Here is a 27861-nt window from a genome sequence, read left to right on the forward strand (position 1 = left end):
AAGATATATACAACATTTCTAGGAATCATCTTGTTGAATTTTGACACCTAACAAGGAATCCCTCTGCAGAATATCTGACAAGAGCTTATTAATTGTTTCAGAGCAAGGCCCTACATGAAAAAGAAAGCACTGACAGTAATATTTCATAAATCCACAAATGCAATAGTGGGGCAAGTTGCCAGTTTGAGCTGGGTAAAATCAGCTAAGTTGGGTTTGGCAGAAAAAAGTCAAACTTCAAAGAAGAAAAATGGCAGAGCAACAGCTGAAGCAGGAAGTGATGATGGAACAAATGACTTAGGAGAGTACATGGAGCTACTGGGAAGGTCAGAATTGTGAACCGTGGCAGACAAATTAGTAAATCAGTAGTCAGAATGCTGAGATTCAATATCACGAAAACTGCGGAATCAGTGAGGATAGCACCAAACAGGTCAATTACTGTTGTACTAGAGAGGTGAGTTCTTCTGAAAGGCTTGTTAGCTATTGCCACCCTGTTAACTAAGGTAACTGTGAGCATCTTTCTTGGTAGTGGGCTCTTGTTTTTATTTAAGAAGTCCAGTTTCTCCCTATGACCTTCGGTCTACTTGAAGTCTTAAAAGCCATTCAATTTTTCCCTGAACATTTTCAGTGATGTGGAAAAGGAAACCAAGAGAATCTAGTACTTACTACTCATGAGAAACAGTAGCAGGAGATAGCTAAATAAATGTTCTCATGCAATCCTTACCAACAACTTGATTAAGTGCCGTTATTAATTATATATTTTACAGATAGAAAACTCAAAAAAATAAATTACCTAAGTTCACATGACAAGTTTGTAGTGGAGTCACATATTGAATTTAGAGTTTTGTTATCTTCCCTTGCCCTCTTTTATGCATGTTATAGATTTCTAAGGCTCCTCTTGTATGTGGGGATGAAAACTATATCCTGATCAGTTCAGAATTCAATAAAAATCTCTCAGTCCTCTATGACTAAGTTACTATATTCAGAAGATCTTTTAAAAGTGCATATGACCTAGGAGGACATTAATTTATCCATCTAACACATTAAAATATACATGTTATTTTTATCACATAAAACACGTAAGGACAGAGGCCTGAGGAATCAAAACAAAGGGCAGGTCTAGAATGGGGACAACAAAGGGGATAGCGAGAGATATTGGAGAGGTTGGGGCAAAGAAATAAACACATTGATAGAAGTCAATGTTTAAAGATAATAAGACAAGTCATATAAGACTAATTTATATTACAGGCAATCTTTATTATATTGTTTGATTTTTCCTTTCTTTAACAGCCAGGAGAGATATCTAGCTATAATATTTTTCCAGTGACAGTCAGTCTTGATTAGGTTGCAATATACTGTGAGTTCTCACTGGATTTTTAAAAAATGCCTTGTGGTTATTAAGAGGTGATTGTGAGAAATTTCTCTGAATAACAACTTTCAACTACAATAAGCCACATTTAATGAGTAATAAAGCTATAATTTAGTCTTTGCTCACTATCAGCAAACACCGTGGGTTGGCCCAGGAGCTATAAGTATATGTTGTATTGATATTCTCACAGGAGTCTCACAATATCTTTTTATTTTAGGTTATTTTCTAGTAAAAGGATCATTCTGCAATTCACCTGGTATAATTTCAAAAGTTGTGTTATGAGTGTATAACTAACCAAATTTGACTGCAGAGTTAATCTTAGGCAATAATTTCTCCAGCTACTAGTGGGATTTTGCACTTGAAGTTGTCATTAAAGACTTCTTTTGTGCAAATCCCTGAGAAGTGGCAGAGTTCTAATCACTGTAAAGATTTTTCAGGATGTGGGAGAAATATCTGATAAAGCTGCTTTTCATAGTGTTATACTGAGCATTGCCTTGGTTAGAATGGCTCGCAGTTCATCAGTTTTGTTGCCTATATTTTGTAATTTTGGATAGTTGAAGATCAATGATATTATAAAATGCATTTTGTCTTAGGTGTTCTTTCACACATCTTACTGCAAAGCATTCAGAGAATTGTGTCATAATCTTGTCCAGGTCATATGCTTTATATAAAGAGAATATTTGACAAATAATTTATATTTTTCCATTTTAATTTTTTAATAAAGTTTGTATTTATAATAAAGATATTTTAGAAGCATAGAGGAAAAAAATGCATATTCCAAAAATGATCTTGCACGTTCCAGGGCTGCTGAATTTGTTATTATGAAATGAGATCTACTCTGTTAACTTTATTAAAATAGGATTGTAATTATTTCTAAGTGATTCCTGGCATTTGGGCCCAAATGCAAATTTCAACTTCACAATCATATCAAAAACATGAACTGATATATTAGTTCATATACTACCTAACTTTTTAATTCCTCTCTCATGTAACCTGTGTTGTTGTTTTTTTTACCCCAGACTTAACAATGAGGTCACAATAACAATAAGCATACAGTATTTCCCTGTTTTTTCACAATGGCTGCCATCTGATTCCTCTAGGAGACTTCAGGGAGTTTCCAGGGCCTTTCTCCAGGGGCTTATGCATGGGAGCTTCTTACATTCTCTCCTCTCTTAGTCTCAGCATAAGCAGTTCACATGTCCCTCAACTCTGGGTTGCTGTAGTGACATGTTCTACTACTTCTTTGTGCCTGAGAAATTATGTGCTATGATCCAATAATAATCATACTGGATTCAGTCAATTGAACTGCACAATCACTTTATTATGTTTGCAAGACTGTGCTATTTTCTGTTTCCTATGCATATTTCCATGGTGATGATCTTTACATTTCCTCCTCATTGTTAAATGAATAAAAAGGAGAGGTGGTGTAACATAGTGATTAAAAACATGGACTCTGAAATTGGACTACTCAGTTTTGATTACCAGCTCTACTACTACTAGCTATGTAACTTCAGAAAAATTACTTGACTTCTCTGTGCCACCCTATCCTTGTTGAATAAGAAACAGGCACAATCTAAAAGTTGCAAGTTATGCTTTACTTGGGGACCTTACTGAGGACTCTAGTCATGAAGACTGTCTCTCACATAGCTCTGAGGAACTGCTCCAAAGAGGTAAGAGAGGAGCCAGGATACATGGGAGATTTTGCTCAGAAAGAAAACCATGTAGTTGAACATCAAAAGATTACTGCTAATTACAAAAAACAGATATCTCAAGTTAATGATTTTTGTGCTTTGCTATGTATGGGAGGATGCAAGAGTCTGAGCTCATTGAAATTATTCCTTAGATATGCATCTTAACTATCTAGGGCCAGTATCCTATTTTTCTCCATCCTGAATTCCCCTCTGCACACACTTTGGGGGGAGGGTGTGCAGCTTCAGTGGCTGATGGCTTGATGTGGACAACATTCTTTGTTTACTGGAATGGTAGGCAACGTTCTTTGTTTACTAAAATTGTAGGCAACATTTTTTGTCCACATCCTCATTTAGAAAATGTGGATGTTGACAATTATACCTGCCTCATGTAATTATGAAGATTAAAGTTGAAAGGTTTTAATGTATGTAAAACATTTAATGTATGGTACAGAGGAAATGCTATGTCAATTTATGATTATTATTATTGTAAATTCCTTTCTTTAAGATACTATTAGGAGTCTAGGGTGACGGAGCCCTGTCACACCTAAATATTAATTGTTTGAATGATACCATCAAAGTAAAAACTATTAAGCAGAAAATCTCAGCACTAAAGCCCATCCATCCAGCCATGTTGTACAGAGTTCAGAATTTCAACATGTATTGCTGTTTTGGAGATATTTGTCATTGTTACCTGATGGGGAGAAAAATTAGACTTCTACTCAAGATAGTGAACTGTGGAGACTATAAAACTGTATAAAATTTCAGATCCTCCAAAGTCTGGATGCCCTAAAGCATTTCCAAACTTTCTCAGGCTGGAGAGGGAGGGCAGTTGTATTTCCAACTGAGAAACAATAACTTAAGGGAAAAAGTCTTTTACATACATTTGGGAATGGGAATTGAGTCTACAGTTTCTACTCATGTCAGGTTGCTGAAACTGATTCCATATATAAATACAGAAATCTGGAAAGGACTATCATATGTGTTATCCTAAATGTAGACCAGATAAACTCTGTCTTCTGGCCCCAAAACAGTGGATTGAAAATGAACATTTTGTTTTGGAACAGAAGTGTAAAGAAGTCATCTGCAAGAATCAATACCCCTAGTTTCAATATTTGTGGCTGAGGTTGAAACTACCCAATGATGTGGAAATCCTAAGCCAAGAAATCAAGAAAATTAATACCGTGAGGATGAGCTTAAGAGCAAAATTTGTGAAATACTCCAAAATTCCACCACTACAAAGTTGTTACATATAACAAATAGAAGAACTCATACTGGAGAAAATAATAATAATAACCCAAGCTTGTTATTTCATACTCTCATGCCAATCTGGAGACAAAAATTCCCAGTTTTAAGACCTCTATAATCTGTCTCCAAGTCTAAAATAAAGATTTTCTTATTGTCAGGACTCTGAGACCACTTCAGGCTGAGAATCTCAAGAATGTTCTGAATTTCTGCTTGAGGGGTAGGATCTTTGGGGTTTGACAGTCAACTCTATTCTAATCTGATTTCTAAATCAACTTTTTTTTCAGACTTCTTTGGGAAGCTGATATAAGTTACGGTACATTTTCCTAGAAAAATACACATGTATATAACAATAACATTAGGGTAGTCACAGATTACCCAACATCTATTATTGTACCCCACGCATCCATGGAACCCAGGTTAAGTATATTCAGTATTTGATGAAGAGCAAGAATTTGGGGATGTATAAGGAAGCTTATATCTCAGTCCTTGCTTATTTCCCCCTTGTTGGACTTCCATTTGGTACAGATGTAATAATGTATCTTGTACAGATTGTCGAGATTCAAAAAGAGTCAATTCATTTGAGCAAACTTACACTTTTTCATAAGTCATGAAGGTTTACAATACTGTAAATCCATACTCTGTCAGGGGTAAAGAGTAAGAGATTCAAGCTAAATTTATTAAAATTATCATACCATAAATAAATATGGTAAGATAAAATAAAAGTTGAAATTGGGATACTGTTGTAAAGGTGATAAGAAAAAAATAAGATAAAGTCGGGAGTAAGGTTAATATACAAATACATGGTAAAATTATCTGGCATATTTTCTAGAAATAAGCTGCAAATGTAGTTTAAACTTTCCACCAGCAAGTGTAAAGCATTATTTTATAATATGGCTTAATCCAGGAATATATCTTAAAACATATCAAATAGGGATCAGCAAATTGTTTCTGTAAAGTGCCAGCAGACAGTAAGTATTTTAAGCATTGAAGGCCATATGGTCTCTGTCCCATATTGTCTTTTGCTATTTGCTTTGCTTTGTTTTTATTTCACAGCACTTGAAAATTATAAAAACCTTTCTTTAGTCCCAGGCCAAAAACAGTTCAGGGCTGTAAGTTTGCCAACCCCTGATATAGAAGAATCAATGAGTGAACTATCCTCAGGCAATCTTGCATAAATTCAATAGCCTTTCATTATAAAACCTCCTAGCAAACTGATAATAGAAGGAAATTACCTCAACATAATAAAGGCCATATATGACAAATCCACAGATGACATCATACTCTTATGTGACAATTAAAGACTTTTCCTCTAAAATCAGGAACAAGACAAGGATATCCTCTATTGTCACTTCTATTCAACAGTCTTGGAAGCCATACTCATGGCATTAAGCAAAAAAATAAATACAAAACATCCAAATCAGAAAGGAAGAATCGAAATTCTTCATATATCTGTTTTCAGATAATATGATCTTAGGTATAGAAAATCCTAAAGACTCCATTAAACAATATTAGAACTAATAAATCAATTCAGAAAAGTGGCAAGATATAAAATCTATATATAAAAATCAGGTACATTTCTATACAGTAACAACAAATTATCTGAAAAGAAAATTATGAAAATAATCTAATTTACAATAACACCAAACACACAAAAAAATACTTAGGAATAAACTTAACTAGGGATGTGAAAACTTATATACTGAAAACTACAAAACATTGATGAAAGAAATTAAACAAGACACACGTTGAAAGACATTCTGTGTTCATGAATTGCAAGACTTAATATTGTTAAAATATCCATACCACCCAAAATGATCTGTGATTCAATAAATCCTTGTAAAAATCCTCAATGCATTTTAACATAATTATTAAAAATTCTAAAATTCATATGGAAACACAAATGACCATTAATAGCCAAAGAAACCTTGAGAAAAAGGAACACAGCTGGAAATATTATATGCCTTATATTACAAAGCTACAGTATTCAAAACAGCATGGCACTGGCATAAATATAGACACATAGACCAATGGAACAGAAATGAGAGACTAGGAATAAATGCATACATATATGATCAACTGATCTTTGACAAAGATGCCAAGAATACAGAAGGAGGAAAGGATAAATTTCAACAAATGATGCTAGAAAAACGGGCTATCCAGGCAAAAGAAAGCTTGGACCCCTAACTTAACACCACACAAAAAGATCAACTCAAAATGGATGAAAGATATAAAGGTAAGACCTGAAAATATAAAACTCCTCAAAGAAAACATAGCAGAAAGTTTCATAACATTGGTCTTGGAAATGATGTTATGGATATGACACCAAAAGCACAGGCAATAAAAACAAAAATAAACAAGTGGGACTACATCAAACTAAAAAGCTTCTGCACAGCAAAATAAACAATCAACAGATTGAAAAGCCAAGTTACAGAATAGCAGAAAATATTTACATATCATATAACTGATAAGGGGTTAATCTCCAAAATATATAAGGAATGCCTACAACTTAAAGTTAAAAATAAACAAAACTAATAACCAAATTAAAAAATGGGTTAATGATTTGAGTAGATATTTCTCCAAAGAAAACATACAAATGGCCCACAAGTATATGAAAAAAATGTTTAATGTTACTAATCATCAAGGAAATACAAATCAAAACCACAGTGATATCACCTCACACATTCTTGAATAGCTATTTTATTTATATAATATATTTAAAAATGTATATATATGACAACAACTGCTGATGAAGATATATAAAATATATATAGTTCTTATATACATGTATATATATGACAACAAGTATTGGTAAGGATATGGAGAAAATGTACCACTTGCACATTATTGACAGGAATGAGAAATGGTGCAGTCACCATGGAAAACAGTATGGAGTTTCCTCAAAAAATTAAAAATAGAATTACTATATGATCCAGCAATCCCACTTCTAGATATTTATCCAAAAGGAACTGAAATCAATATTTCAAAGTGATGCCCACACTCTATGTTCACTAGTGCATTATTCACAATAGCCAAGATATGGAAACGAACTAAATGTCCATCAACAGATTATTGGATAAAGAAAATGTAGTATATCTATTCAATGGAATATTATTCAGCCATGAGAAAGAAGGAAATCCTGCCATTTGTAACAACTGGTTTCACTTATATGTAAAATCTAAAATGTCAAACTCACAGAATCAGAGTGTAGAATGGTGGTTTCCAGAAGCCAGGAGGAAGGGGAAATGGGGAAGTGATGCTCAAAGGCACAAATTTCAGTTGTGCAAGATAAATAAGTTCTGGAGATCTGCTATACATCATAGTGCCTATAGTAAAAAAATATTGTTTTTATACTTAAAATTTCCTGAGGTTAGATCTTATGTTCTTACCACATACACAAAAATAATAATAAAGAGGGCTGGAGGAAATTTGGGGAGGAGATGGGTGTGTCTATTGCCTTGATGGTGGTGATGGTTTTATGGGTAGATAATTATCTCCAAACTGATCGAGTGGTATACATTAAATATGTACAGCTTTTTACATGTCAATCATATCTCAATAAAGTGGTTAAAAAAACATGAAAATAAAACTAAGAATAGAAGGGAGCTTCCTCAGCCTGATAAAGAAGATCTATGAAAACCCACAATTGGAATCATATATAATGTTGAAAGATAGGACACTTGCCCCTAAATTAAAAAACAAGACAAGAGGATGTTCATTCTCATCACTTCTGTTTAACATTGTACTGGAGGTTCTAGTGAGGGCAATTAGGCAAGAAAACAAAATTAAAAGCATCCAGATGAGAAATGAGAAAATTTAAACTATCCGTATTTTCAGATGATATAATCTTGTACATAGAAAATTCCTTGGAATCTGAAAAAAATACTGTAAGAGCTAATAAAAGTATTCAGCAACATTGTAGGACAAAAGATCAATACAAAAATCAGTTGTATTTCTATATCCCAGAAATAATTCATCTGAAAATAAAATTAAGAAAGCAATTCCACTTACAAACATCAAAAAGAATACTATACACAGGAATAAATTCAAAGAAAGGAGTAGGACAGTTATACAATAAAAAATACAAAATATTCTTAAAAGGAATTGTAAAATACCTAAACAAATGGAAAGATATCTCATGTACATGGATCAGTACACTTAATATTGATCAGATGGCAATACTCCCCCAAATTAACTAAAGATTCACGGCAAGTGCAATTAGAATCCCAATTTGTTTCTTTATAGAAATTGACAAACTGATACTAAACATTCATATGGAAACACACAGGACCCAGGTTATGCATAATAATCTTGAAAAAGAGCAAAGTTGGAGGACTTACACTTTCTGACTTCTAAACTAACTACAAAGCTACAGTAATGAGGATAATGTGGTACTGGAATATGGATAGACACATATATCAATGGAATTGAATTAAGATTCCAGAAATAAACCAATACATCTATGGTCAATTGCTCTTCAACAAGGGTGCCAAGATGATTCAAAGAGAAAGATTAGTGCTTCAAAGAAATGGTGCTGGGACAACTGGGTATTTACTTGCAATATAATGAAGTTGTACTGCTACATCTTATCATACACAAAAATTACCACAAAAATGTAGCAAAGGCCAACATTTAAGAGTTAAAATTATAGAGCATAAAAAAGCATAGGGGCAAATCTTCATGACCCTGGATTTTGCAATGGTTTCTTTGATATAACACCTAAAACACAAGTAACCAAAAATAAATAAATAAACTGGACTTCATCAAAATTAAAATCTTTTGTGTATCAAAGGGCACAATCAAGAAAGTAAAAAGACAACCCACAAAAATGGGAAAAAATATTTGCAAATCATATATGAAATAAGGGACTTGTACTGAGAATATATATTTTTTAAAAACTCCTTCAACACAACCGAGGCAAAAAAAAAAAAAAAAACAAATAATTAATTAAAAAATGGGCAAATCTTTGAATAGACATTTTTTTCAAAAAAGATGTGCAAATGACTCATAAGCACGATTATGCTCAATATCATTTGTCATGAGAGAAATACAAGTAAAAACTATAAGATGCCACTTCACAAACACTAAGATGGCTACAATCAGAAAGACAAATAATAAACTATGTTGGCAAGAACTAGAAAAATAGAACCATTACATATGTTGGTGTGAATGTAAAATAGCACATACCATGTATGAAAATGATAGGCTATTCCTCAAAAAGTTAAACATAGTGTTACCCAAAGAACCAACAATACAACTCCTAGGTAAAATCCCCCCAAATTAAAAAATATGTTCATGCAAAATTTCATATACAAATGTTCATAGCAGCCTTATTCATAACAGCTAAAAAGTAGAAACAACCCAAATGTACATGAACTGACAATGGATAGACTGAATATATCCATATAATGGGATATTATTCAACAATAATAGAGAATGAAGTAACACACACTACAACATGAATGAACCCCCAAAACATTATGCTGTTTGAAATAAACCAGAACAGAAAGCACATAATATATGATTGCTATTTACGTGAAATATCCAGAATAGGTAAATCCATAGAATCAGAAAGTTGATTAGTGTTTGCCAGGAGTGGGGGAAGGTAGGAATGGGAAGTAACTGCTAATGTGTTTGTGGTTTCCTTTTGAAGTGGTAAAAACATTCTGGATTTAGGTAATGGTGATGGTTGCACAACCTTGTGATATACTAAAATCCATTGAATTGTACATGTGAAAAGGGTGAATTTTATGTATGTGCATCATAGCTCAATTAAAAAAGAAAAACATAAAACTTATTATAAAGCTACAGTAATCGAGACAGTGTGGTACTGGTACAAGGATAGACATATGTATCAACAGAATAAAATTTAAAGTCCAGAAATAAACCCAAACCTCTATGGATTAATAATATTCCATTGTATGTATAGACAATATTTTGTTTATCCATTCATCTGTTGATGGACACTTGCCTTAGTTCCACATTTTGGCTGTAGTGAATAATGCTGCAATAAACATTGGTGTACAAGCCTCCGTTTGAGCCCTTAGTTTCTATTGGACATATACCTAGTAGTGGAATTGCTGAGTCGTGTATGGTAATTCTAAGTTTAGCTTTTTGAGGGCCTTCCAAACTGTTCCACAGTGGCTGCACCATTTTACATTCCCACCAGTAATGCACAAGATTTCCAATTTCTCCACATCTTCTCTAGCACTTGTTATTTCTTTTTTCTTATTTTTTTTTTAATTTCAGCTATCCTCATGGATTTAGAGGGATGTTACATTGTGGTTTTGATTTCAATCTCCTTCATGACTAATTATCTTGAACAATTTTTTTATGTGCTTATTTGCTATATGTAGTTCTTCTTTGAAGAAATGCCTATTCAGATCTTTTGCCCATTTTTAATTTGGTTGCTTGACTTTTTATTATTGAGTTATAAGAGCTCTCCATACACAGTTGACCCTTAAAAAACTCTGGGGTTAAATAAGTGTATAATTTATAGTTGGCCCTCAATATCTGCAGCTTCTCTGCATCCACGGATTCAACAAATCACAGACCATGTAGTGCTGTTGTATTTAGTACTGAAAAATATCCTCTTGTTAAGCAGACCCTTACAGTTCAAACCCATGTTGTTCAAGAGTCAACAGTATTCTAGATACAAGTCCCTTATCAGATATATTATTTGCAAATATTTTCTCTCATTCTGTGGGTTCTCTTTTTCACTTTCATATAGTGTCTTTTGATTCACAAAAATTTTCATTTCAATGAAGTCCAATTTATTTTTTATTTGATTGCCTGTGTTTCAGGTGTGATATCTAAGAAATAATTGCTTATCCAAGATCACATAAGTATACTCCTATATCTTCTAAAAGTTTTATACTTTTAACCCTTACATTAATGTCTATGATCGATTTTGAGTTATTTTTTTAAAATATGGTGCGAGGTAGGGGATCCAACTTCATTCTTTGGCATGTGAATTATCCAGTTACCCAAGTATCATATGCTGAAAAGACTATTATTTTCCCAATGAATTGTCTTGGTACTTTTGCTGTAAATGTAAGGATTTATCTCTGGACTCTAAATTTTATTCCTTTGATCTATATGTCTATTTTATGTCAATATCATACTGTACTGATCACTGTTGCTTTGTATTAGCTTGTGAATATGAGAATTATGAGTCCTTCAACTTTATTCTTCTTTGTCAGGATAGTTTTGGATATCATAGGTCCCTTCAGTCTCCATATGAATTTTAGGATTAGTGTGTCAACTTCTATGATTGACCCAGTTTGGATTCTGGTAGGGATGTGTTAACTCTATTGGCCAACTGGGGAGGGTTAACATCTTAACAATATTAACAATAATCAGTTTTCTGATTAATGGTCTTCAGATGTCTTTTCATTTATTTAGATCTCTAAGTTCTTCAACAAAGTTTTGCAGCTTTCATGATACAGATTTTCATGGTACACTTCTGTTAAATTTATTCTTAAGCATTGTGTTGGTATTGTAAGTTAAATTGTTTTCTTAATTTCATTGTCAGTTTGTTCATTGTTAATGTATAGAAATACAATTGATTTTTGTTTATTAATCCTCCTATATCTTGAAAACTTGCTAAACTCATTTATTAGTTCTAATATTTTTTATTGAATTACCTGAGATGTTTATATACAAGATCATGTCATTTATGAATGGAGAGAATTTTACTTCTTCCTTTCTATTCTGGATGCCTTTTATTTCTTTTTCCTTTACTAATTGCCCTGTGAGAATCACCAGGACAGTGCTGAATGGAAGTGGTAAGTGCAGACATTCTTGACTTATTCCTGATTCTGGGGGATTGGGATCCAGTCTTTCACCGTAAAGTATGATATTAGCTTTGGGCTTTTTGTAGATACCCTTTGTCAGGTTGTGGAACTCCCCTCTTACTTTTTGTTCAGTACTTTTATAGTGAAAGGGTGTGGATTTTATCAAATTCTTTTCTATGTCTATATGATTTATGCTTTGTAATCTATTGATATGGTATATGACATTGATTGATCTTTGGATATTAAGACAACCTTGCATTCTTGGGAAAAAAAAAACCCAGATGATCATGGTGTATATTTCATTTAATATGCAGCTGGATTCAGTTGGCTAGGATAGATAACAGACTCGTGGTTGCAAGAGGCAAGGGATGAGTGTGGGGGCGTCAAAAGGTAAAAAGAAAAAATAAGTCTAAGTTTGGAGTTATAGACACATGGAATTTTTATCTGTGACCTTCTGATAAAACATGCTAAATTTGGGGTGAAGTTTGTCCCAAACATTAGTTCTCTGCAAATACTTTGTCCAATTAACCTAGGGAATATACAAGCATCATCTTGCCCATCACAAAAATTTGAAAAGATAAATGTTTTATGCAAAAGTAGTGGTAACTTGCTCTTGATCAGGGGTTCATGAAGTTATAGTTGGAGATAAGTAGCTTCAGGTTAGGAAGATGAAGCAACCTCTGGAAGACATGAAAAATTCTTCTAAGCAACCTAGAAAGCTATCCCATTTTGATTTGTGGCATGAAAGGAAAATGGAGAGGGGAGATTTTCAAAACTTCCTTTGAAAAGTGTGGTATAATGGCATAATTTGCTTATGATTTTCTACTTGTTTTGTTCATGTGGAAGAAATCTTAGAGGACTGGCTTATTCTGATAAACAGGGACACTAAGAATTGGATAAGAGTATTACTCATGGTAGGATACCATCAAAAGTAGGTACCCTTATAGTCAAAGCAGACTTAAACAATGTATAATAAACTGAAGGGTAGAGGTGACTTTAAAAGTTGTTATAAAAAAATAATAATAAGGAGTGCAGAACCAGCTGGGGGTTCATGACAACTACGTAGTGCCTGGGGTGGCAGATGACCATGAAGTAGTCATAGACCATCATGGTCAAGAGAAAGTCATACAATCCTGCAAAGAGTATGACAAAAATACATCTGGGTGATGCAGCTAGCATAGTTATGACTTTTCTCTGTGTCTAGATGTTCAGCAGCATCTTCAGGATGGTGGTGTAGGTGAAGCAGGTGTCAACAAAGGACTAGTTGGAGAGCAGAAAGTACAAGAGCATGTGGAGATGGGAGTCAGAGATAGTAGCCACAATGATGAGCAGGTTTCCAAGCACAATGATCAGGTACATGGAGAGAAACAACTCAAATATGAAAGCCCGCAGTTCTGGTTCCTCTGAAACTCCCAGAAGAAGTAATTTTGTAATTCTTGTAAGTTTCTCTGGATTCATGTGGTGGAGGTGACTACAAGATAGAGAAAAATGATGTGATTAATTTTCACCCAAACTGATTTACTCACATAGTTGAAATATTACAATTATGTTTTGAAGTCAAGTAATTAATTTCAAAACTTTGTGTATCAATCTGGTCTTCTTTAAGGGATTTCCCCTTGCCCTCTCTGATTAAGAATTCTTGTCCCACACTCAGCATTTTCCCCAAGAGTTCATGTAATCTACAGTTTTAATGAGAAATTCTTTCATGCATTTGAGGAACATATGTTTAGTGCTAACTGTGTTCCAGGCATTGTGTAGCAAACAGTATAGAGTGCTGAAAAACAGAAGTTCCTACATTCCCATGATGGATAAATTATATAAGCAAAGAAAGAAAATCATATAATATGTGTGATTGTAACAGGTGGCATGAAGAAAAAGAAAGCAGATAAAAAGGAGAGAATGGATAGTGAGGTGCTATTTTTTATTGGATGCTCAGGCAAAACCAGCAAAGAAAGTAATATTTGAACAGAGACCTCAAAGTTAAGAGAGAAAAAAAATAATTAAAAATAACTTCTATCTCTTTACTTACATTCTCTGGTTGATGAAACTTTGTGATCATACATTGCTTTCCTTCTTTAAACATGATTTCCTTTACTTCTTTGAACATAGTTACAATGACTACTTTGAAATATCTCTCTGTGAAACCGAAATCTAGTTGTTCTCACAGGAAGTTTCTGTCCTTGCTTATTTCTCCCCATGTTTAGGTCAGACTTTCTTGTTTTTTGCATGTCTCATAATTTCTTGTAGGAAACTGGACACTTTAGGTAGTATATTGTGGCAACCCTGGGTACTAGACTATCCTCATTTCCAAGGTTTGTTATTGCTAGTTGATTATTTATTTGTTGAGTTACTAGATAAATTATTTTAGTGATGTCTATGCTCCCGTTGGTGTGAAGTCATTTTTGTTTCTCTTCAGAAGGTGCAGACTTGGGTTTGTGCATGGTAAACTTAGGATCACAATGGTTTGGGCAGGGCACTTTGTCTCTGAATGGCACTCCTGTTGTTAGAGGTAGGTACTCAGAAGAGAAAGTTGGCTGTAGCCTCTGTTCTTTTCGGCTTGCCTCGTCAGGTGAAGAACCTCCATTTTATGAATGAGCTGGGCAAGGTCAATTGAGGCCCCAGTATTTTTAGTACACAGTGCTCAGTACAGAGCTTCTTTCCCAGGAGTGGGAGATGAATGGAAGAAGAAAACCTTCACTTCTCAGCTGCACTACCCAAAAACGTAGTATCTGGCACAAGTAACTGGAGAGTAGGATGAGAAATGCTGATGTCCTGTGCCTCCTTGGAAGGTACCATAGCTCTCCAGGTAGTAGCTGAGAGGGTGATCAAGTCCTGTTCTTGGTTGAGTAGACTTCTTGCTATGCTGAATTGACAGGGAATGTGTTATGGTTGAAATGACACAGACACTTGCTGTTCTTCCTGTGCTTTAGCAGGTTTTCTTGAATCAATGTTTCTTCATTTGCTGTCTGCCCTTAAGACCATTTCTGAAGATTAAAAAAAAATTTTTTTTGTGTATATAAGTTTCACCAGTTTCACTGGAGAGCAGATCAATGCTCCTGGCAGTAAAACCTTAACAGGAGGCTTCTTAATCTTAGAAGAGGCCATAGCCCCCTTGGTGGTTTAGTTTTTCAATATGACTGTTGAAATTGTTCCTGAAAGCTTAATCTAGAGTCTAGTTCTTCAACCTTCTCAACAAGTCTATAATTCACACCCTTTAATAAATCCTTTTCTTTAAAAGTGGGTAAATTGATTTCATTCTCTGAAACTGAACTTTCACCAATATACTTTGAGGTAATCACAGTATGTTTCTATATAGTGATCTAAGCAGGTTGTTTCAGGTCTTAGTGCCACAGTGACACACAGACATCTTGGCCTTTTGTTTCTACATATTTTTGCATCTATACATTGTCCTTTCCTAGCCAGGACACCCCAGAAAAATTATTCTATTTCCTGAAACCATAGAGAGAGGGAATGTTTCTGTCTGAAATCAAAAGAGTGTTTCTCTCTAAAATAACTCTCTTACTAGCTCATGTTTCTATGTTTATCTAGAATATATTATATTTTTGCAATTATTTTGGCTGAGGTAAGATTAAACTAATTCCAAACTATTCTTGTTTCTGATTTCTGACTTCACCTCAAATCCAACCATTGGCTGATTATGCTACATCATACCTCTTGCTAACAGAGGGGCAGATTCTCAGCATACCACTTAATCCAATGGCAATGGCCATTTTGAATGGTAGATACTAGTGTTGCCTGAACAATAAAATGACATAAAAATCCCTTCATTGTCATATTATAGAAGTACTTATCATTCAAGTGTCCCCCACCAGCTTGGCTTCAATTACTGAATCTTTGATTGGCCAAGTCTTAGAAAATGGATCATGAATCTGAAAGTTGGTAGATAAATCATGGTCAGGCTACCTGACAGGCAGAGTTTTAATTATAACACACACAACAAGATTAGTGCTATAAACATGTCATCTTCTGATAAATGTAATAATTCCATCTCATCTTGTTTTAGAAACAAGGAATTGAAGTTGGCTCATTTGCCTTTGACAATATTTTTAATTAATAAATATTTTTTAGAGCAGTTTTAGATTCACAGAAGAATTGGGTGGAAAGTACAGAGGGTTCTCATTTCTCCCCTGTGCCCACACATGCTCAATCTCCCCCACTATAAACATCTCACACCAGAGTGTTGCATTAGTTACAATCAATGAACCTATATTGACATGTTATTATCACCTAAAGTTCATAGTTTACATTAGGGTTCACTGTTAGTGTTGTACACTGTAGGTTTTGACAAATGTATAAGGACATGTATCTGTCATTATGGTATCATACAAAGTATTTTCACTGCCCTAAAATTCCTCTGTACTCTGCCTATTCATCCTTTCATCCTCCCTAATCCCTGACAACCACTGCTCTTTTTACTCTCTCCATAGTTTTGCCTTTTCCAGAATGCCATATAATTGAAATCATACAGTATGTAGCCTTTTCAGATTGGCTTCTTTCAATTAGTAATATGCATTTAAGGTTCCTTCATGGCTTTTCATGGCTTGATAACCTATTTCCCTTAGCAAGGAATAATGTTCCACTGTCTGGATGTACAATACTCATCTACTAAATAACATCATCACTATTTCTAAATTTTGGCAGCTTTATTTATTTATGAATAAAGCTGCATAAATATACATGGGCAGGTTTTTGTGTTGACATAATTTTCAATTCATTTGTGTAAATACCAAAGAGCATGATTGCTGGATTATATGATAAAAGTATATTTAGTTTTTTAAGAATCTGCCAAACTATCTTCCAAATTGGCTGGATCATTTTTCATTCCCACCAGCAATGAATGAATTTTCATTGCCCTAAAAATCCTCTGTGCTCTGCATATTCAGGCCTCCCTTATCTTTAACTCCTGGTAACCACTAATATTTTTACTGTCTCCATAGTTTTGCCTTTTTAAGAATGTCATATAGATAAAATCATACATTATATAGCCTTTTCAGATTGGCTTCTTTCATTTAGTAATATGCATTTAAATTTCCTCTGTCTTTTTCATGGCTTGATAGCTCACTTCTTTTTAGTGCTAAATAATATTCCATTGTCTAATGTATCAGAGTTTATCCATACATCTAATGAAGGACATCTTGGTTGCTTCCAAGTTTTGACAATTATGATTAAAGCTGCTATAAACAAATATCCATGTGTAGGTTTTTGTGTGGACATTTTTGCAACTTCTTTGGGTAAATACCAGGGACGGTAATAATTGTATCATATGGTAAGAACATGTTTAGTTTTTTTAAGAAACTGTCAAACTTTTTCCCAAAGTGGCTGTACCATTTTGCATTTCCACCAGTAATGAATGAGAATTCCTGTTGCTCCACATCCATGCCAACATCTAGTGTTGTCACTGTTTTAGATTTTAGCCATTCTAATAGGTGTGGAGTGGGATCTCATTGGTTTTGGATTTGTTTTTATTTTTTTTTATACTGAAGCTCTTCTTTAATAAACTTTTATTGTAGAGGTAAATGTAACTTCAGTGCTTGAAATGTTTTGGGGTATCTCTTTAAAGCAAGAAATGTATAAATTTAACTTGAATATAAACTTTTACTCCCAGACAGAGCATTTTAATTTCTGCATTTAACACTGGGTATTAGACATGGGGAGAGCTGGAAGTCTGGGATGGTTCTGAGTTTCATGTTATATAAATATTGTGTTAATGGTGCCTAGTTTGCAACACATTGTAGGAAAATGTTATTAGAAGTTTTAAATGCCAATTAGAATCCCACTTCTAACTATCTTTCTAGAATGTCTTAAATCTCTAGGCAGATTTGAAGAATTACTTATAACCAATCCACTGCTTCCAGAGCACTCTTTTTGAGCCTGCTTAGAAAAGTGTGTTTCTAGGAAACAAAAGCCAAAATTAAAACATAAAACAAATAAAGCACAGGTGAGGAGATGTCTTTACCAGTCTCTTCATGATGAAATGTTGTTCATTTAAAGTTTGCAATGCGATCTGTGATATTTTCCATTCCCCACAGCAGTGGATGAGGTGTTTTGCTGTTCATTCTGGAACAAGTATTCTTTATGGAGTATGAAGTAAACCCAGGTTGTAATTGAAATTCTGTCTTGACCTTTCTTGTTATTACAGATGGTTTAAAAGGTTTATGTGTGGTTCAAAATGTTTTTAATTAGTGAAAATAGCCAGTTGGACCAAAACCTGTAAACTTTCACTGGGTAGGAAAACTGAGGCTACCCTTTAAGTATATGTATTTTTCTCTTGTCATTTAAAAAATTTATTTTCATTGGTGTTTTCAGTATTTAATATTTTAGCCATTCCAATGGGTGTGTAGTGGGATCTCGTTGTTTTAGGTTGCAATTCTCTAATGACATATGATATTGAATATCTTTTTATACGTGTATGTGATGCGTGTATCATCTTGGATGAAGTGTCTGTTAAGGTCATTTGCCCATTTTTTTTTAAATTGGAATGTTCATTTTCCTATTACTGAGTATTGCCAGCCCTTTTTATATTTTACATAACAGTCCTTTAACAGATGTATCTTTTGCTGTAATTTTTCCTCTGTGGCTTGTCTTCTCATTCTTTTGGCATTTTCACAGAGCAGAAGGTTTTAATTTTAATGAAGTCAAGCTAACCATCTATTTATATCATGGACTTATTCTTTGGTGTTATATCTAAAAAGTCATCACCATACCCAAGGCTATCTAGGTTTTCTCCTATGGTATCTTCTAGGAAATTTAGAGTTTTGCACTTTACATTTAGGTCTGTAAACTATTTTGAGTTACTTTTTGTGAAGTGTTTAAGGTCTGTGTCTAGATTATTTTTTGGGGGGGTGACGGGGGTGGGGAAGGCATATGGATCATATGAATGTCTACTTGTTCCAGCACAATTTGTTGAAAAGGCTACCTTTCCTCTATTGTATTGCTTTGGCTCCTTTGCCAAAAACAAGTTGACTATATTTGTGTCTATTCTGGGCCCTCTATTCTGTTCCATTAACGTATTTGTCTATTTATTCATCAATACCACATTGTCTTGATAAATGTAGGTTTATAGCAAGTCTTGAAGTCAGGTACTGTCAGTCCTCTGACTTTGTTATTCTCCTTCAGTATTGAATTGAATATTCTGAGTCTTTTGCCTCTCCATATAAACTTTAGCATCAGTTTGTCAATATACATCAAATAACTTGCTGGGATTTTATTTTCATTTAGTTCAGAATATTTCAAAATCTGAAATATTTTCTTTGACCCATGTATTATTTAGAAGTGTGTTATTTAATCTCCAAGTATTTGGGGATTTTCCAGCTATCTTTCTGTTATTAATTTCTAGTTTAATTTCACTGTGGTCCGAGAGCGGGCATTGTATGATTTCTATTCTTTTCTTTTTTTAACATCTTTTTTGGAGTATAGTTGCTTTACAATGGTGTGTTCGTTTCTGCTGTATAACAAAGTGAATAAGCTATACATATACATATATCCCCATATCTCCTCTCTCTTGCGTCTCCCTCCCTCCCACCCTCCATATCCCACCCCTCCAGTTGGTCACAAAGCACCGAGCTGATCTCCCTGTGCTATGTGGCTGCTTACCACTACCTATCTATTTTACATTTGCTAGTGTATATATGTCCATGCCACTCTCTCACTTTGTCACAGCTTACCCTTCCCCCTCCTCATATCCTCAAATCCATTCTCTAGTAGGTCTGTGTCTTTATTCCCATCTTACCCCTAGGTTCTTCATGACATTTTTTTTTCTTAGATTCCATATATATGTGTTAGCATACGGTATTTGTCTTTTTCTTTCTGACTTACTTCACTCTGTATGACAGACTCTAGGTCTATCCACGTCATTACAAATAGCTCAATTTCGTTTATTTTTATGGCTGAGTAATATTCCATTGTATATATGTGCCACATCTTCTTTATCCATTCATCCGATGATGGGCACTTAGGTTGTTTCCATCTCCGGGCTATTGTAAATAGAGCTGCAATGAACATTTTGGTATATGACTCTTTTTGAATTATGGTTTTCTCAGGGTATATGCCCAGTAGTGGGATTGCTGGGTCATATGGTAGTTCTATTTGTAGTTTTTTAAGGAACCTCCATACTGTTCTCCACAGTGGCTGTATCAATTTACATTCCCACCAACAGTGTAAGAGGGTTCCCTTTTCTCCACACCCTCTCCAGCAATTATTGTTTGTAGCACACGAGCTTAGTTGCTCTGTGTCATGTGGGACCTTCCCAGACCAGGGCTTGAACCTGTGTCCCCTGCATTGGCTGGCGGACTCTTAACCACTGTGTCACCAGGGAAGCCCCTGGTCTGTTTATATTTTCCATTTCTTCCTGGTTCACTCTCGGAAGGTTGTGCTTTTCTAAGAATTTGTCCATTTCTTCCAGGTTGTCCATTTTATTGGCATAGAGTTGCTTGTAGTAATCTCTGATGATCCTTTGTATTTTTTCAGTGTCAGTTGTTACTTCTCCTTTTTCATTTCTAATTCTATTGATTTGAGTCTTCTCCCTTTTTTTCTTGATGAGTCTGGTTAGTGGCTTATCTATTTTGTTTATCTTCTCAAAGAACCAGCTTTTAGTTTTATTGATCTTTGTTACAGTTTCCTTCATTTCTTTTTCATTTATTTCTGATCTGATTTTTATTATTTCTTTCCTCTGCTAACTTTGGGTTTTCTTTGTTCTTCTTTCTCTAATTGCTTTAGGTGTAAGGTTTGGTTATTTATTTGAGATGTTTCTTTTTTCTTGAGGTAAGATTTTATTGCTATAAAATTCCCTCTTAGAAATGCTTTTGCTGCATCCCATAGGTTTTGGACTGTCATGTTTTCATTGTCATTTGATTCTAGGTATGTTTTGATTTCCTCTTTGATTTCTTCAGTAATCTCTTGGTTACAAAGTAGTGTATTGTTTAGCCTCCATGTGTTTGTATTTTTTAGAGATTTCTTTCCTGTAATTGATATCTAGTCTCTTAGCATTGTGGTAGGAAAAGATACTTGATACAATTTCAATTTTCTTAAATTTACCAAGGCTTGATTTGTGACCCAAGGTATGATCTATCCTGGAGAATGTTCCATGAACATACGAGAAGAAAGTGTATTCTGTTGTTTTTTGTTGGCCTATCCTATAAATATCAATTATCAATTAAGTCCATCTGATCTAATGTGTCATTTAAAGCTTGTGCTTCCTTATTTATTTTCATTTTAGATGATATATCTATTGGTGAAAGTGGCATGTTAAAGTTCCCTAGTGTTATTGTGTTATTTTCCTCTTTTATGGCTGTTAGCATTTGTCTTATGAATTGAGGTGATCCTATGTAGGGTGCATAAATATTTACATTTGTTATATCTTCTTGGATTGATCCCTTAATCATTTTGTAGTGTCCTTCTTTGTCTCTTGTTATAGTATTTATTTTAAAGTCTATTTTGTCTGATATGAGAACTGCTACTCCAGCTTTCTTTTCATTTACATTTGCATGGAAATTTTTTTTCCATCCCCTCACCTTCAGTCTGTATGTGTCCCTAGGTCTGAAGTGGGTCTCTTGTAGATAGCATATATATTGGTCTTGTTTTTGTATCCATTCAGGCAGTCTATGTCTTTTTGTTGGAGCATTTAATCCTTTTACATTTAAGGTAATTATCGATATGTATGTTCCTATTATCATTTTCTTAATTGTTTTGTTTTTGTTTTTGTAGCTCTTTTCCTTCTCTTGTGTTTCCTATCTAGAGTAGTTCCTTTAGCATTTGTTGTAGAACTGGTTTGTTGGTGCTGAATTCTCTTAGCTTTTGTTTGTCTGTAAAGATTTTAGTTTCTCCATCAAATCTAAATGAGATCCTTTTTGGGTAGAGTAATCTTGGCTGTAGATTTTTCCCTTTCATCACTTTAAATATGTCCTGCCACTGCCTTCTGGCTTGCCGAGTTTCTGCTGAAAAATCAGCTGTTAACCTTATGGGGATTCCCTTGTTTGTTATTTGTTGTTTTCCCTCCCTGCTTTTAAGATTGTTTCTTTGTATTTTATTTTTGTTAGTTTGATTAATATGTGTCTTGTCATGTTTCACCTTCAATTTATCCTGCATGGGACTCTGTGTGCTTCCTGGAGTTGATTAACTATTTCCTTTCCCATGTTAGGGAAGTTTTCAACTATAATCTCTTCAAATATTTTCTCAGTCCCTTTCTTTTTCTCTTCTTCTCCTGGGACCCCTATAATTCGAGTGTTGCTGTGTTTAATGTTGTCCCAGAAGTCTCTGAGACTGTCCATAATTCTTTTCATTCTTTTTTTGTTTGTTCTGCTCTGTGGTAGTTATATCCATTATTTTATCTTCCAGGTCACTTATTCATTCTTCTGCCTCAGTTATTTTGCTATTGATTTCTTCTAGAGAATTTTTAATTTCATTTATTGTGAAGTTCATCATGGTTTGCTTGCTCTTCAGTTCTTCTATGTCCTTGTTAAACATTTCTTGTATTTTCTCCATTCTATTTCCAAGATTTTGGATCATCTTTACTATCATTACACTGAAATATTTTTCATGTAGACTGACTATTTCTTCTTCATTTATTTGGTCTTGTGGGTTTTTACCTTGCTCCTTCATCTGCTGTGTGTTTCTGTTTTCTCATTTTGTTTAACTTACTCTGTTTGGAGTCTCCTTTTCACAGTCTGCAGGTTCATAGTTCCTGTTGTTTTTATTGTCTGTTCCCAGTTGGTCAGGTTGGTTCAGTGGCTTGTGTAGGCTTCCTGGTGGAAGGGACTGGTGCCTGTGTTCTGGTGGTTATGCTGGATCTTTTCTTTCTGGTGGGCAGTGCCACATCTGGTGGTATGGTTTGGGGTGTCTGTGAACTTATTATTATTTTAGGTAGACTTTCTACTATTTGGTGGGCTGTGTCCCTGTCTTACTAGTTGTTTGACATGGGGCCTCCAGCACTGGAGCTGGTTGGCCGTTGGGTGGAGCTGCGTCTAAGTTTTGAGATGGATATCTCAGGCAGAGCTCTCACTGATTGATATTATGTGGGGCTTGGGAGTCTCTGGTCATCCGATGTCCTGAGCTCGGTGCTCCCACCTCACAGGCTCAGGCCTGACACCAGGCCAGAGCACCAAGACCTTGTCAGCCACATGGCCCAGAAGAAAAGGGAGAAAAATGAAAGAAGAAAAGAAAAGAAAAAAAAACAATAAATTAAACATTAACATAATAATAATTTTAAAGAAAGAGAGGGCAACCAAACTAATAAACAAATCCTCCAGTGATAACATGTGCTAAAAACTAAACTAAGGTTAACATAAATATCAGAAACAAATCAGTCACAGACAACAAACCCCAAGTCTACAGTAACTCCTAAAGTCCACTGCCTCAATTCTGAGATGATTTGTTGTCTATCCTGGTATTCCACAGATGCAGGACACATCAAGTTTATTGTGGGGATTTAATCCACTGCTCCTGAGGCTGCACAGAAAAATTTCCCTTTCTCTTCTTTGTTGGCACATCTCCTAGGGTTCAGATTTGGTTTTGGTCCCACCTCTGTGTGTAGGTCACCCTCAGGCATCTGTTCCTGCCCAGACAGGTGGGGGTTAAACAACAGCTGATTAGGGGGCTCTTGGTCATTCAGGCTGGGGGAAAGGAGGGGTACATTAGTTATAATTGGAATGCAGGGTGGGCCTGTGGTGGCAGAGGCTGGTATGACATTGCAACAGCCTGAGGCATGCTGTGCATTCTCCCGGGGAAGTTGTCCCTGGATCATGGGACCCTGTTAGTGGCAGGCTGCACAGGCTCCTGGGGGGTGTGGGGGTTTGGATAGAGACGGTGCTTGCACACAGATTTCTTGGTGGTTGCAGCAGCAGCCCTACCATTTCATGCCCATCTCTGGTGTCCATGCTGATAGCTGCAGCTCACACCCATCTCTGGAGCTCGTTTAGGCAGTGCTCTGCATCCCCTCTCTTCACGCACCATGAAACAATTGTCTCTTGCCTCTTAGGCAGGTCCAAACTTTTTCCCGGACTCTCTCCTGGCTAGCTGTGGTGCACTAGCCCCCTCAGGCTGTCTTCACACAACCAACCCCAGTCCTCCCCCTGGGATCTGACCTCCGAAGCCAGAGCCTCAGCTCCCAGCCCCCACTTGCCCTGGTGGGTGAGCAGACAAGCTTCTCAGGCTGGTGAGTGCTGGTCGGCACCTATCGTCTGTGCGGAATCTCTCCACTTTGCCCTCTGCAACCCTTTACTGCACTCTCCTCCATGGCTCTGAAACTCCCCCCACCCCAGCCCCTGTCTCTGCCAGTGAAGCAGCTTGTTAGTGTGTGGAAACTTTTCCTCCTTCACAGCTCCCTCCCAGAGGTGCAGGTCCCATCCTTATTCTTTTGTCTCTGTTTTTTCTTTTTCCTTTTGCCCTACCCAGGTACGTGGGGAGTTTCCTGCCTTTTGGGAAGTCTGAGGTCTTCTGCCTGCATTCAGTAGGTGTTCTGTAGGAGTTGTTCTACTGTAGAAGTATTTTTGATGTATTTTGGGGAGGAAGTTGATCCCCATGTCTTACTCCTCCACCATTTTGAAGGTCTCCCTACAAGTCCACTTTAAATTACACTATGCCACTTCATGAATAATGAAAGTACCATATAATAACAAAATATTTGTAATTCCTCTCTCCCTCCCTGTGCATTATTCTTGTCATTCATTCCACTTATATGTAAACATACATAAGCATTTATATAATATATATAAAATTTTTTAAATTTTACTTTCATGTATTCATTTTTTATGTAGAAATACAACATAAAGTTCTTTATTTCTTTATGTAGATTCAAGTTTCTGACTTATACCATTTTCCTTCCCTCTGAAGAACTTCTTTTAATATTTCTCAAAAGGCATGTCTACTGGCAACAAATTCCTTCAATGTTTGTTTGTCTGAGAAAGTATTTCTTCTTCACTTTGAAGAATAATTTTGGAGGAGACAGAATTCTAGGTTGTTGGGGTTTTTTTCTCTCAAAACTTTAAATGTTTCAGTATACTTTCTCCTTTTTTGCATACTTTCTGAGGAGAAGTTGGATGTAATTCTTATCTTTCCTTCTCTATAAATAAGGTGTGCTTTCCATCTAGCTTCTTTCAAGATTTTTCTTTATCTTTGAATTTCAGAAGTTTTAAAATGTTATGGCTAGGTGCAGTTTTTTGTTTGTTTGCTTGTTTTTTACATTTATCCTGCTTGGTGGTCTTTAAGGTTTGTGAAGCTGTTGTTTTGTGTCTGACATTATTTTGAAGAAATTCTCAGTATTATCACTTTAAATATTTCTTGTGTTCCTTTCTTTCTTCTCCTTATATTCCAATTACACATGTTTTACTCATTTTGTAGTTGTCTCACAGTTCTCGTATATTCTATTCTGGGTTTTTTTCACTCTTATTTTTTTTTCTCTTTGCTTTTCAGTTTTCTATGTTTCCACTGTAACATTCTCAAGCTCAGAGATTCTTTCCCCAGCCATGCCCAGTCTACTAATGAACCCATAACAGACATTTTTCATTTCTGTTACAATGTTTTTGATCTCTAGTATTTCTTTATGATTCTTTATTAGAATTTCCATCTCTGTGTTTACATATCCATCTGTTCTTGCATGTTGTCTACTTTTTACATTAAAGCAATCAACATATTGGTCATAGTTTTGTTTTTTAATTAATGGTTTGATAATTCCAACATTCCTGCTATATTTCACTCTGGGTCTGAGGCTTGTTTAGTCTCTTCAAACTATGTTTTTTTTCTTTATTTATTTAGTTTTGAAAGCTGGGCATGATGTACTTGGTAAAAGATGTAAATAAATGCGAATATTCTTTTACTAATGTAGAGATAAGGTATGTGGATAAGAAAAGCATTGTATAGTTCTATGATTAGGTCTGTCTTTTGTTGAACCCGTGTCTCTGGACTGTGAACTTCAGCAATACTTCTAAATTTATTTTTCCCCCTCTTATGTGGAACAGGATAGCTAGAGGGGACCGGAGTTGAATATTTCCCTTTCCCCACATGAAAGGCTAAGTGATTCTAGAGCTGGGTATTTCTTTTCCTCTTGTTAGGTTAGCATTTTATAAAACCCCAAAAGGTTAAATTCTGGTAAAATACTTTCTTCTGAGGGCAGTCTTTCTTCAGAAGAGCAGAGTGCTCTGGCATATTTCAAAATGGTTGTTTGTCCACTCCCCCTGCCAGAAGCACACTGGGATTTTTCTCCAATATTCACTGTGAAGACTTGGTAGAGCTCTTAGAGGTAAAACTCACAAAAGTGTGGGGACCCCACCTATGCCTGGGTTCCCCTGGAACTTTTAATTCTCAGAGTTTTGCACATTGGGCCTGCAGCAACTCATCAATTACAGTTTGAGTTTTCCTTTCCTGGTAGTAGTTCCTGTGGAGGTTTCTTCTTGCAGGTTTCAGCTCCTGCAAATTGTGGTTCTCTGTATCTGCATGTCCAGCTCTCCAATTTGGGGGACAGCAGTTTTCCCTGTAACCTTGCTTCTCTGACATATCTAAGAAGGGTTGTTGATTTTTCAGTTTCTTCAGCCTTTTACTTGTTAGAGTGGTGAATTCTAAGCTCCTGATGTGCCAAATTGGAAACTCATCTTTGAAAACCTTAAAATGGGAAAGCTTATCCATATGATCAAAAATGAAAATTTTATGTTGAATATAAACATCCCAAATAACAGCAAAATAGGATGTCTTTTCTTGAAAGCTGAAGAAAAGCTTGCAGAATTAAATGAGGTCTTGTTCATGTGAAAAATCCCAATTTAGAATGCCTACAATATATCTTGATTATAGCCTTTCACAGGACATAACTAGAAAAATAATTTTAAAAACATCTTCATATCTGTAAAGCACATAGTTGCCTTTCTTTTAATGTCTTTTTGTTAGTATATGAAAACAGAAATCTGACTTCTTTGCCCAAGTCAAGGAAACAATGGCAATGTGAATGAAACAGTTTAGTAAATTAATGAGTTTTGGATTTAAAAAAAATAATAATACAGGAAATCATACTAAAAAAAGTGTTCTCTAAAATAAATGATTCTGCAAACCAGCAATCAAAGATTAAAAAAATACAACATATTTATGAAAAACAATTTAACCTTCAAGGATTATATATACCTCAAAACAAAACAGAACCAAAAAATACAACTTTTACCAAAAGAGTAAAGACAAATGGGAGCCAAGTCCTCATACTCTGAAAAAAAATAAATAAAATAAATAAATAAATAAATAAATAAATAAATAAATATATATATATATATATATATATATATATATATATATATATATATAGTATGGAGTGCTGGAATAAGAAATTTCATTTATCCCCCAGGAGAGAAAAAATTTCAATTACCCACTCCTCTTATTGTCTCTCCTGAGTTATCACATCTGACCCAATAAGTGGAAAAGATAAATCTCAGTCCGTCCAATAAACTACTTGAATTTCTCCTACTTTCATTTAAGCTGAGACAAAAAAGGAACAATAACCAATAGATGAAATTATTTTTCTAAATTGAAAAGCATTGCCATATCTTTGTTTTTTTAAAAAAAGGTTTTTTTAATGGTAAAAAGTAAGTAAAGCTAATTTGAAAAGATTTTTGTAATTAAAAGGGAAGGGAAATATATTCTGATGAGGTAGAATGATGCAGGAGAAAACAAACCTATAATGATGATTTTTTTTTCTTTTCTTCCCAAAGAATGTATAATAAAAAGAAATTCAGAATAGTGATTACCCTGATATCAGGATAAGAGCAAGTATGGGGAA

Source organism: Stenella coeruleoalba (assembly GCF_951394435.1).
Source record: "Stenella coeruleoalba genome assembly, chromosome: X".
NCBI lineage: Eukaryota > Metazoa > Chordata > Mammalia > Artiodactyla > Delphinidae > Stenella > Stenella coeruleoalba.